We start from the raw sequence: 12,178 nt of genomic DNA on the forward strand, positions 1-12,178 counted from the left end.
AAACGAGGCAAAATAGTAATTCTGCTACAAAAAAAATGGTTTATTTGCGTTAAAGTTTCTTTCAGAACTCTGCGGTTGACACACGACAAGTTTAAACGTGTGCAAGGTGAAGAAACACGCTCCACTTCGATCCACACGGATTCTTTCAGGGTGTTCATCTCCTGCAGAGGTTCTTCGGTCACAGGATTGGTGATGTCTTCTCTGCAATCTTTCTTGAATCTGTCTTCTTGCTGTGGAGGATACGTTGACTCTCCAATGAAACAGTTAGACACATGCAACCTGTGACAAGGGTTACGCTAACACATTCACTTCTAGAGCTCACGAGGTGAGAAAGGATGTGGGTCAGATCCACACTGACTCACATCTATCAGGGTAATCAGCTGCTGCAGGGCGAAGCAGGCTTCTGTTTTGGGAAACCTTTTAAGGGGTCGCAAGATTATGAATTGAACAGAACAATCATGATTCTGCTGACAATTTATGTCGTTGTTCCATGTTGCATAGCGTGACCTTTCATTCCTTTAATGAAACCTTTAAATATGGATATGGATCATTGAGACTACATCCAGACTATCGTGGTTCTGTTAGCGGTCCATCTCCTGCAGGCAGGGTGCAGCGGGTTTATGGTTGCAGCCTGAAGCTGTTGCATAAAAGCCTCCCACACCATTTTGGAACAGTTTCTCTAGTCAGACGTTAGAGTTGAAATAATGAAATAATCACGTGTTCAGGAGCTGTAGCTACGGAGGAAGATTGATCATACCACTTTAAATAAGGACCAGTTAAACAGGAAGTGACAGGAGGCCACCAGTCTGGACAGGGTGTGTCATTTCACAATGACCTGCTGACGGCTCCGGCTCTCGTCGTGTCACCTTTGACCTCAGATGTCAGCCTCGCGTCCTGAGCTCAGGTCTGCGGAGAGACGACCTCTCGAGCCCTCCCCGTCACGGAGGCGCCGGGTTGCTGACTCGGAGCGCGGCGCTGTAACCTTGTGAGGGCGCAGGGCGCTACGAGTGTGCTCATCTTCTGAGCTGTGAGATCCTGAGAAGCCTTCACGCTCCTCTGGCTCCTGTGACAAGCTCAACAACTGGTTTGACGTCCAGTATGTGAAAACAGTGCGACACTGTGAAGTGAACATAGAGGAGCATTTAGCTGCTAAACTGACATTTCCATCAGGAGCTGGTGGAGACCAAAAACAGAGCTAAGAGAGAGAGGATTTGTCTTACATTCGTCAGGTGACAGACAAAGACATTCCTAATGAAGGATCATGTTGATGGATCTGCACCGGATGAAGGGCTCTGCTGTATTAACTGCTCCTACAGTCCCATCACAGCTGGAGTGTAATTGTAACAATGGCCGGCCTTTGTTTCTGCCGGGCCGTCATTTAATTGGCAGACCGAACGCCGCGGAGTCCAGGCGGGATCAGAACAGCGCGCTCTGGGCTCGGGGCGTGCGTGTTGCTTTTGTATCGACGCGACACGAGCCTCTCGCTTTGGATCCCAGATCAAAATGACAGGAAGTGAACCCAGATCTGTCATCTGTGATTCATGAACGAGGAGGGGGGGGGGGGGGGGGGTCAGAATCATTTAAATTCTAATTCAAATGATTTCCTTCCATTGGGTCTTAAGAAGCGAGTACATTTCATTATCGGTGGTTTAAACCATGGCTGGACAGAACAGAGCGGATGCAGCTGCAGAGATACGCAGGAGGAGTGAAAGTTTAACATTTCAGATGGTGATTAGGCTTCAGCTCACAGCTCGGCTCGATTGATTCAACGATGACGAGCGTTCATCTTTCCCTCAGCTCCGCTCAAACGAAGCCTCGTCCTCGTCGTGGCGGAGAACACAGACGGTGTGTTTGGCAGCGCCGGCCCACACGTCCTGCTTCACAGAGTGGACTCAGGTGGGCGACGGGTTCTGTTTGTATAACCGGCTACCGGAGAGGAGAACCTGTGAACAAGCAGAATGGGAATACCCACACTGGCTCCATCGCCTCCACCGTCAGAGAAACACAAACAATCTCCTGGAAAGAGTTGTGCCTCTGGTCCAAAGCTGTGAGTGTGAGTGTGTGTGTGTGTGTGTGTGTGTGTGTGTGTGTGTGTGTGTGTGTGTGTCTGTGTGTGTGCCTGTGTGTGTGTGTGTGTGTCTGTGTGTGTGTGTGTGTGTGTGTGTGTGTGTGTGTGTCTGTGTGTGTGTGTGTGTGTGTGTGTGTGTGTGTGTGTGTCTGTGTGTGTGTGTGTGTGTGTCTGTGTGTGTGTCTGTGTGTGTGTGTGTGTGTGTGTGTGTGTGTGTCTGTGTGTGTGTGTGGGGGGGGGGGGGGGGGGGGGGGGGGTATCTGGACATATTTTAATGGATCTGCATCAGCTTCTTCCCCGAGCGGTTCTGTGTGTCGTCCGCCTCGGCTTGCTAGAGGTTGACGTCCGCTGAGCTACAGCGCTACTTTAACAAAGAGCTGAACAGAACCCTTGAGTGCTTCCTGCTGTTAGAGGCGTGTTTGGGGTCAGGGGGTCAGGTGTCATGGTAACTATACGTAGTCGCTGCTTTTCTCAGTTTTACGTCTATTCAAACTGAATATATTTGTGTTTTGGACTGTTGACGTAACCTTTGAAACTAAATGATTCCTCTATTAGTTTAATAAACTGTCAACGATGAATATAATAGCTTCAGCTTTGGATCTCTTGCTGCTGAACTCAATATCTGAAGAAGTGAGATACACATTACATCTGGTCACTGTTTGAGGCTCTTTCCTCTCAAAGTTGCTTCCTGTTGTATTTGTTCTGTGTTGGTTTTTGGAGCGACCGGGTCAGGGAGGAGGTGTGGGAGAGGAGGACCCTGTGATGAAGGAGGGCCACCATGTTGTCTGTCCGTTAGGGTTCATCACTTAACGAGCTTCTTCATCTGCTGAATCCGTCAATCTGCAATATGTGAACATTGAGAAGGATGGCCGCCACACCAGGCGCCACAGCAACACGTTTCCCTCAAACAGACCGGCCAATCAGAGCGCAGCGTCGGCCATCTTTACGCCTGTGCTCCACAGACAGTCGTTCTCATTTCTTCATCTTCATCATTCAGTGGATTTGGAGCTCGTCGTGTTTAAACGTTGTGTTGGTTTATATGTAAAAACCTGTGGAGCTAACATTAGCACACCATTAATTAGTGTTAGCACTATGCTAAGCTAGCTACTGCAGGTATACACAGTGAATAAAGACAAGGAAGGAACAGTGTTGTTCCTTAACTTCATTGTCTTGTGTCTCTCAGTGGTTCACGTTACACTATGACCTGTAGTCTTCATCGTTTGTCTTCATCGTTTGTTCATCCTGTGTGTTGATTTTTAGAAGAATTTCATTGTGAGCTAGTTTCCTTTCCTAGTTTCCTTTCATCAAAAAGTGAATGTGAGTTCCCTCTAGTTAACAGCTACGCAGTGTGTGTGTGTGTGTGTGTGTGTGTGTGTGTGTGTGTGTGTGTGTGTGTGTGCAGGGCTTTTATTGTGAAAGGTATGAATGGAAGGAGTCGTCTTGGTTTGGTTCGGACTACGGAGCCGACGTGTTGTTGTTCACTGAAGTGCACATTTTAAACTTCACCACCACTAACAGTGTGATTGGTCGATGCTCTGAAGAATCAACCGCTCAACAGATGCAGCTCATGTGGAGAAATGTGCTTTTCTTTATTCTTCTTCTTTCTGTTCTTTTAAAATGGCTCCCGCTCCGGTGAACGGCCTCCCACAGCCGCCGTCGATCACCGCGGATCACAGTTCACACGTTGTGCCTCGTGACTCCGTGTTTAACCTCGTGGGAGTATCAGTGTAGTGTAGTATGTTGCGTGTGTGTGTGTACTTGTACACATGGTGTTTGTGTACTCCTGTGTGTGCAGCGGGATGAGAGGCGGGCCTGAGATGAAGGCAGAGAGCAGAGCAGCAGAGAGGATTAGTCTCATGGTCCAATCAGAGGAGGATTACCCAGCTGGAGCACGCCCACCCAGGCTACAGCCGCATGGGCCGGATCACAGCTAGCGGAGAGTGGATTCAGGGGCAGTAGAAACTGAGGTATCACCCCCCCCCCTCAGCTGATGGCTGCTGTGTAAAGTGACTCCGCTGCACCGTCCGCTGCACCGTCCGCTGCACCGTCCGCTGCACCGTCACGCTGCCCTGCAGCCGACGATGGATGGGATTCATTTTGCCCTGAGCTGAGGCTGCAGACGGTCACTGCCGAACACGACTGTTTTATTGGTCTGACCTCGCCCTCTCTATCGCCCGCTGAGGCCAGACGGTACTGGATTAGACTGGGCCCGGGGACAGTCTGAGACCGGAGCAGGACTCTGGCCTTCTGTTGTGGTACTGTTGAGCTCTGGTACCCGGGTATCAGTGTGGAGCTCATCGACTGGTTTAGAGTGCAGCCTCAGGTCTGTTGAGGTTTCACACCAGTGCTGCTGTGTTGCAGCACTTTAAACTAATATATACGGTTACATTTCTCTGTCAGCATCGCACCTGACATGAACATGTGACAACAGATCCTTAGAAACCTCACTTTACTTCCTCCAGATCTGTTTTTATTAATCAAGACCAAGTGTCTTCTCATAAAAGAGGAATTTAAACATGAATCCTATGCTGCTGCTTTACTTCTTCTCCTCACCGGATCAGTTTGTCCCTCAAGACCCCGGGTCACAATAGGGCCCTAAAAGGCCCTAAAAGGCCCTAAAAGGCCCTCGAACCTTTAAATAATCTGCTGGAATAGTTTGTAAAAACTTCATTTAGTATTTGTGAGTCCCATAAAACGTGACAAAGTGGTCGTAAACAGTTCAAATCTCCCTCTCTGAGTCTAACCTTCCGCCGGTAAACTTTCAAAATGGCAAGTCGTCAAAAGTTGGGCTTCTCAGACGAGAAGAGATAAACGAAGAAGAGGAAATGAGAGCAGAGGTGCAGTAGTGTCTGTTCCACTGTGTGTCGCTTTCACCATTCACTCAAACACACAAATGTGAACAACGTCTCCAGGATGTATCCTCTGGGAACCACGAATGCTTGAACACGTTGTGACTTTATTACTTTAACTTGTGCTGGTATTACGTAACCACTCCCTCACAAAGACAGAGCAGAGACATGTCGAACTGATCTGATCCCTTCAAATTAAAAGTATAAACATTATCTTCATTATATCAGACCTGAGAGGACAATGCAGGCTCAAAGTACACACTTGTGTATTAATACTCACGTCTTGGTGACAGCAGACGGCTGTGATGGCATGGTAATTGGTTCAGTGTATGATTAATGGCTCGTGTGGTTTGGTCGATGGTAGAGTCGGCTGTAAACTTCGGTGGCGCTCTCCCATAAATGCTGCCCCCCCCCCCCTCACAGTCGAGAGAATAAGAGCCTCAGCTGTAAATTAAAATTAAAATAAAAGCATTAGATGACGGGACATGCGTGAAGGAGGAGCAGCATTTCAGTTACTACATAATAATGATCCCCTCTGACCCCCGACACGTCGTCATCATCACAGCCAGCAGGACTGTGTGTGTGTGTGTGTGTGTGTGTGTGTGTGTGTGTGTGTGTGTGTGCCTCCAGCCTTGATTTACACATGTTATTTTTAGCTGCAGTTGGTGCTGTTGGGTGGGGTCTATCTTTATCCTACATGACCAGAGAACAAATCAATAGCAAACACACCCAGGGCTAGTCTTTGTGTGAGCGGACTGTGTGGCAGCACAGCTCGCCAGACCGTGACGGGACCGGCCGGCCGCCGATAGGACGAGCTCGTCCAACGTCCTCTCCTGGAACGCAACAGATTTACATTTCAAACGGGATGTTTTGGGCACGGGTCAAAATGCAGTTTGCGTGCAAGCAGAAGGAATCCTCAAAGTATCTGCTTTTAATATCAAACACGCAACACAGCGTTTAATATCAGACCAGTGTCAGCCAGCAGAGCGCAGATGAAACACTAAACACAAGTTCTGGAGTAAGACATTCAGTAGGAAACACAGTTATTCACCTTCCGGCCGAGGGTTAGACAAGGATCGATTCCACTCTATACAGCTATGCAGCCAGCAGCCACTTAGCTTAGCTTAGCACGAAGACTGGAAACAGGTGGAAACAGCTAGCTGCACCCTTAAAGCTCACTAATCAACACAATATATCTTGTTTTTTTCAAAAACTGAAGTGTAAAAATGGAAGTCATGTGTTTTTTGCCAGTTGACTGTTAACTTCCTGGAGTCTCCACTGGTTGCCTAGCTGTCTCATGCTAGCTGTCTCATGCTAGCCGTCTCATGCTAGCCGTCTCATGCTAGCCGTCTCATGATAGCCGTCTCATGCTAGCCGTCTCATGATAGCCGTCTCATGCTAGCCGTCTCATGCTAGCCGTCTCATGATAGCCGTCTCATGCTAGCCGTCTCATGATATATATATATATATATATATATATATATATATATATATATATATATATATAGAGCGAGAGAGAGAGAGAGAGAGAGCTGAAACAATTAGTCAATCAATAGAATATTAAGTTATGATTATTTTTGTTGATTGTCAAGCAAAAATGCCAAATACTCTGATTTCAGCCTCTCATTATTATCTTACTTTTTTGACAAAAAGATGAATTGAAAAGACCAATCACTGATGAAAACAAGCAGAACTGAACCAAGTGGACCGGGCTTCTTCAGCCAGGGCAGCGCTCAGCCGGTGTATCCCGTCTTGTATTTACTCTCTGCTGCCGTTTATCAAACAAATGTTTTTCCCCTTGAAAATGTAAAGTTTCCACGTTAAAGTGGTTTGAATAACCACTCGATTTTCAGTGAGATTGCACTGTGATTACATAGAATTGATCCTCTTAAAATGAAAGTGTAATTACCAGCAGACCGATCTCTGATACCAGCAGAGCTCCTCTCGTTCCACTCCACCGACCGCATCCTTAAGCTGTGGAATCATCCCAGAGAGAGCCTGCAGTAAATGATCATTAGCTGCACATACAATCCATTCATTGTAAGGAGGTGAGATTCACCTCCCGCTCCTCTTTTCTTTCTGCACGGAGAAAGTACGACAATCTGCCGTTTGATTAATTGCCGGTGTCCGCGGTTCATCCGCAATCTATCACGGCGTATTGGCTTTGACACGCCGCATCACCTCAGAGCTGGAGGAAGGAGGCGCTGAGCGTACGCCGCCTGCTGGTGATGATGACGCTAATGCTAACAGCGCTAATAATAACAGAAATGAAGAGAGACGTTCCCACCTCTACGAAGCCCTCTTAGCACCCAGTGGGAGAGCAGAGTCTCAGGCCTGGACCGAGGAAGAGGAGGGCTGAAGGTGCCTGTCGCTGAGCTGGGAGGGGGTCACCGTCAGGGCCTGGAGGACGGAGGAGGAGGACGGCTGGACGTAGCGCCAGAAGGACACAGTCTGAGCGTGACAGATGGAGCAGAGAGCGCTGCGGGTTCACAGACAGAGGGCAAGGAGGAAGCGAACAGACCTCAGGATGTTCTTCTGCAGCGATGTGAAGCAGCCGGTCTGAGAGGAGGTGATCCGGTCCAGATGGCTCAGCGTGGTCCAGGTGTGTGTCTGCATATGAAGTGTGTATGAAGGCTTCACGGTGTAGTTAGACATCATCGGGCCTCACAGGAAACCACACAGTTGATCTGACTTATTATCAACCAAAGAATCATAACTACAACACTATGTATTATTATTATTATTATTTATGAATCTGTTGAAACAGTTTTAGATCCACTTTCCAGACGAGGATAATGCAGCTTTGGCTGGTCCTTTGCCGTCCGTCCGTCTGTGAGGAGGTCTCAGCCGCCTGCCGGTGTCGGTCCGCTCAGATGCTCGTGTTTACTGCGCTCCAGAGTGAGTGTTCGCTGGCAGACCCCACTGTCACAGCAAATGGCGCTGTTGGGAAAACAAACAGTTGTAATGAGACCGACTCCGTCAGCGGAGGAGCGTGAGAGCAGGAGACGGAGGTTCATCTCCAACGACCGAACCACAGTGTCCTCCCATCAAATGTTGAATGTGACTTTAATCGATCCAGACGGTTGCTCCATCACTCAGGTGTGTAGCTGGAGCAGCTTGATGCAGTGAGCTGGTGCTCCACCTGAAGGAAGATGCTTTAACAGGAAGTGATGTAACTGGTGTCTGTGAGGCTGACGCTCCATCATTCACGTCTACTGTGACTCGCAGACAAAGCGTCCGCCGGACTGCTGACGATGCTGCCGATTTCATTTTTTGGTATTTTTTCGGCGGGGGTGAAAAGACGACGGCGCCTTCATCTGCAGATCAGAGCGAATCAGGGAGTTCATCAAAACGAATTGTTATTATCGCTGCATCCGGATGTAGGCGAGGTGTTGCTAAGTCCACTGAGGAGGAGGAGGATGATGTAATTTCCAGGCGAGCATGCTGCCTCTCTCCTCCCCCTCTCTTCTGTGCTCTGTGTGTGTGTGTGTGTGTGTGTGTGTGTGTGTGTGTGTGTGTGCTCTGTGTGTGTGTGTGTGTGCTCTGTGTGTGTGCTCTGTGTGTGTGTGTGTGTGTGTGTGTGTGTGTGTGTGTGTGTGCTCCGTGTGTGTGTGCTCTGTGTGTGTGTGCGTGTCTGTGTCTGTGTGTGTGTGTGTGTGTGTGTGTGTGTGTGTGTGTGTGTGTGTGTGTGTGCGTGTCTGTGTGTGTGTCTGTGTGTGTCTGTGTGTGTGCTCTGTGTGTGTGTGTGTGTGTGTGTGTGTGTGTGTGTGTGTGTGTGTGTGTGCGCTCTGTGTGTGCTCTGTGTGTGTGTGTGTGTGTGTGTGTGTGTGCTCTGTGTGTGTGTGTGTGTGTGTGTGTGTGTGCTCTGTGTGTGTGTGTGTGTGTGTGTGGCGAGCGCTCGTCTTCATCGTCTCTGTGTTTCTGAGAGCAGTAAGGAACAGGATGAATGTTTAATGAGGAGCAGCGTAGCTCCCCTTTGCTCCCTCAGATCGCTTTCCAGGACAGGAGTCTCTCATGATCATAGCAGCACAGCACACACACACACACACACACACACACACACACACACACACACACACACACACACACACACACAGGTGTGAACACACTTTCACCTGCAGATGTGAACTGCACGTGTGTGTTTTTCTTTCCTCTCAGCCGCGTGACACAGTCACACTGTGTGTCTCAGTATTGTGTGTGTGTGTGTGTGTGTGTGTGTGTGTGTGTGTGTGTGTGTGACCGACGCTGCGCCGGTCTTTAGGACGACTGCATGAACAAGTTGTGAGAGTGAATCTTTCATTCACTCACAGCGCTCGCTCCGGGCAGCTCGGCCTGTAGAGTTGAAGGCTGCGTTGAATGAACTGATGAACTGATGAACTGATGAACTGAACATGAATCCACACGTCTGCACTGGTCACCGGACAAAACCTAATCATCTCTGCTCCTCATGGCGCCGTGCCAGCTTGACTTTATGGTCTCAATCTCTAGTTTACAGTCTTCTTCAATACAGCATGATGTTCATTTAGTACATTATGCTCCATTTAGAGTCAAACACACCAGAAAGAGGGGATGATTTAGGGGCGGGGCTACACACTGATTGCCAGGTCTCTACCAGAGACGTATACGGCGTCTCTACGTCTCTCCTCCTCAGTCCAGATATGGTCACTTCCGTTCATCGGATGTAAAAAGTCAAGATGGCGACGGCACTATTCCAACATGATGTGAATTCTCTGAACTCGAGGCCTCATAACGGCGGCACCTGAACCACTGGTGACGTCACCATGACGTCCACTTCTTATAAAGTCTGTGTAGTGAACACACACACACACACACACACACACACACACACACAGACACACACACACACACACACACACACACACTGAGCTGTGGATTCACAAGCATGAGTTAGAAGTTAACATTTCTAAAATATCACAATAGTTCTGCACTCCAGCTTTAAGGAGACGAATAGGAGTGGTGAGAATCACCACACTGGATATTTAATGATCGTCGGGTAAACAGAAAACATTACTACACAACATGTCAACAAATCGGACCCCAAGTTTGATGCCAACGCTAACGACGGCTGTTGTTGCTCGCCCCGTGACATCCCCAGCTACATCACCACCTCCATCTCGAGCCTTATGGGTCCTCGTGGTCTTTACAGTGTTCACCTACATTATAGGCTGTTGGAAGAGGACTCGTTATTTCGAGGGCCCATTGTTCTGAAACAGCAGTAGTCTGAAAAGTGTCCCACTGGACCGAAACCTGCCCACCGCCACAACACAGCATTTCAACGGCCAACACACATTTGGGCAGGTGGAGGTCGATCAAGATCCGTCTGAACGCACTGAATCAGATTTCATAAATGACGACGCATATCGTCAGACAAAAATCTGTGCCTGGTGCGAAACGGCTTTTAGCCATTCTGGCATTCTGGAGGTGGCTCACCTAAATGGAATGCAGCCATTATTAATGCCATCAATTACACCTGCTCTCTTCCTGCTTTACGGACACATCTCATTTCTCTCTTTCACTGTATAGACACATCTCATTTCTCTCCTTCACTGTACGGACATATCTCATTTCTCACTCTACTGTACGGACACATCTCATTTTTCTCATTCACTGTACGAACATATCTCATTTCTCTCATTCACTGTATGGACACATCTCATTTCTCTCATTCACTGTACGGACACATTTCATTTCTCTCTTCACTGTACGGACATATCTCATTTCTCTCATTCACTGTACGGACACATCTCATTTCTCTCATTCACTGTACGGACATATCTCATTTCTCTCATTCACTGTACGGACACATCTCATTTCTCTCCTTCACTGTACGGACACATCTCATTTCTCTCCTTCACTGTACGGACACATTTCATTTCTCTCATTCACTGTACGGACACATCTCATTTCTCTCATTCACTGTACGGACACATCTCATTTCTCTCATTCACTGTACGGACACATCTCATTTCTCTCCTTCACTGTACGGACACATTTCATTTCTCTCATTCACTGTACGGACACATTTCATTTCTCTCTTCACTGTACGGACACATTTCATTTCTCTCTTCACTGCACGGACACATCTCATTTCTCATTCTCTGTACGGACACATCTCATTTCTCTCTTCACTGTACGGACACATCTCATTTCTCATTCTCTGTACGGACACATTTCATTTCTCTCTTCACTGTACGGACACATCTCATTTCTCTCATTCACTGTACGGACACATCTCATTTCTCTCATTCACTGTACGGACACATCTCATTTCTCTCCTTCACTGTACGGACACATTTCATTTCTCTCATTCACTGTACGGACACATTTCATTTCTCTCTTCACTGTACGGACACATCTCATTTCTCTAATCACTGTACGGACACATCTCATTTCTCTCTTCACTGTACGGACACATCTCATTTCTCATTCTCTGTACGGACACATCTCATTTCTCATTCTCTGTACGGACACATCTCATTTCTCTCATTCACTGTAAGGACACATTTCATTTCTCTCTTCACTGTACGGACACATCTCATTTCTCTCATTCACTGTAAGGACACATTTCATTTCTCTCTTCACTGTACGGACACATCTCATTTCTCATTCACTGTACGGACACATCTCATTTCTCATTCTCTGTACGGACACATTTCATTTCTCTCTTCACTGTACGAACACATCTCATTTCTCTCATTCACTGTACGGACACATCTCATTTCTCACTCTACTGTACGGACACATCTCATTTCTCTCATTCACTGTACGGACACATCTCATTTCTCACTCTACTGTACGGACACATCTCATTTCTCACTCTACTGTACGGACACATCTCATTTCTCTCATTCACTGTACGGACACATTTCATTTCTCTCATTCACTGTACGGACACATTTCATTTCTCTCTTCACTGTACGGACACATTTCATTTCTCTCTTCACTGTACGGACACATCTCATTTCTCTAATCACTGTACGGACACATCTCATTTCTCTCTTCACTGTACGAACACATCTCATTTCTCTCATTCACTGTACGGACACATCTCATTTCTCACTCTACTGTACGGACACATCTCATTTCTCTCATTCACTGTACGGACACATCTCATTTCTCTCATTCACTGTACGGACACATCTCATTTCTCTCATTCACTGTACGGACACATCTCATTTCTCACTCTACTGTACGGACACATCTCATTTCTCTCATTCACTGTACGGACACATCTCATTTC

General features: G+C 47.5%; 1 protein-coding gene across 1 annotated transcript in view; it reads left to right on the forward strand.

Moving 5' to 3' along the window:
- Nucleotides 1-12,178, forward strand: part of cacng2a (calcium channel, voltage-dependent, gamma subunit 2a) — a 48,825-nt gene that overhangs the window by 2,201 nt on the left and 34,446 nt on the right. The gene's annotated exons all lie outside the window — the stretch shown is intronic.

The sequence above is a fragment of the Cebidichthys violaceus genome, unplaced genomic scaffold (genome assembly GCF_023349555.1).
Source record: "Cebidichthys violaceus isolate CVI_PGR_0920_01 unplaced genomic scaffold, fCebVio1.0.p SCAF_36, whole genome shotgun sequence".
NCBI classification, from domain to species: Eukaryota; Metazoa; Chordata; class Actinopteri; order Perciformes; family Stichaeidae; genus Cebidichthys; species Cebidichthys violaceus.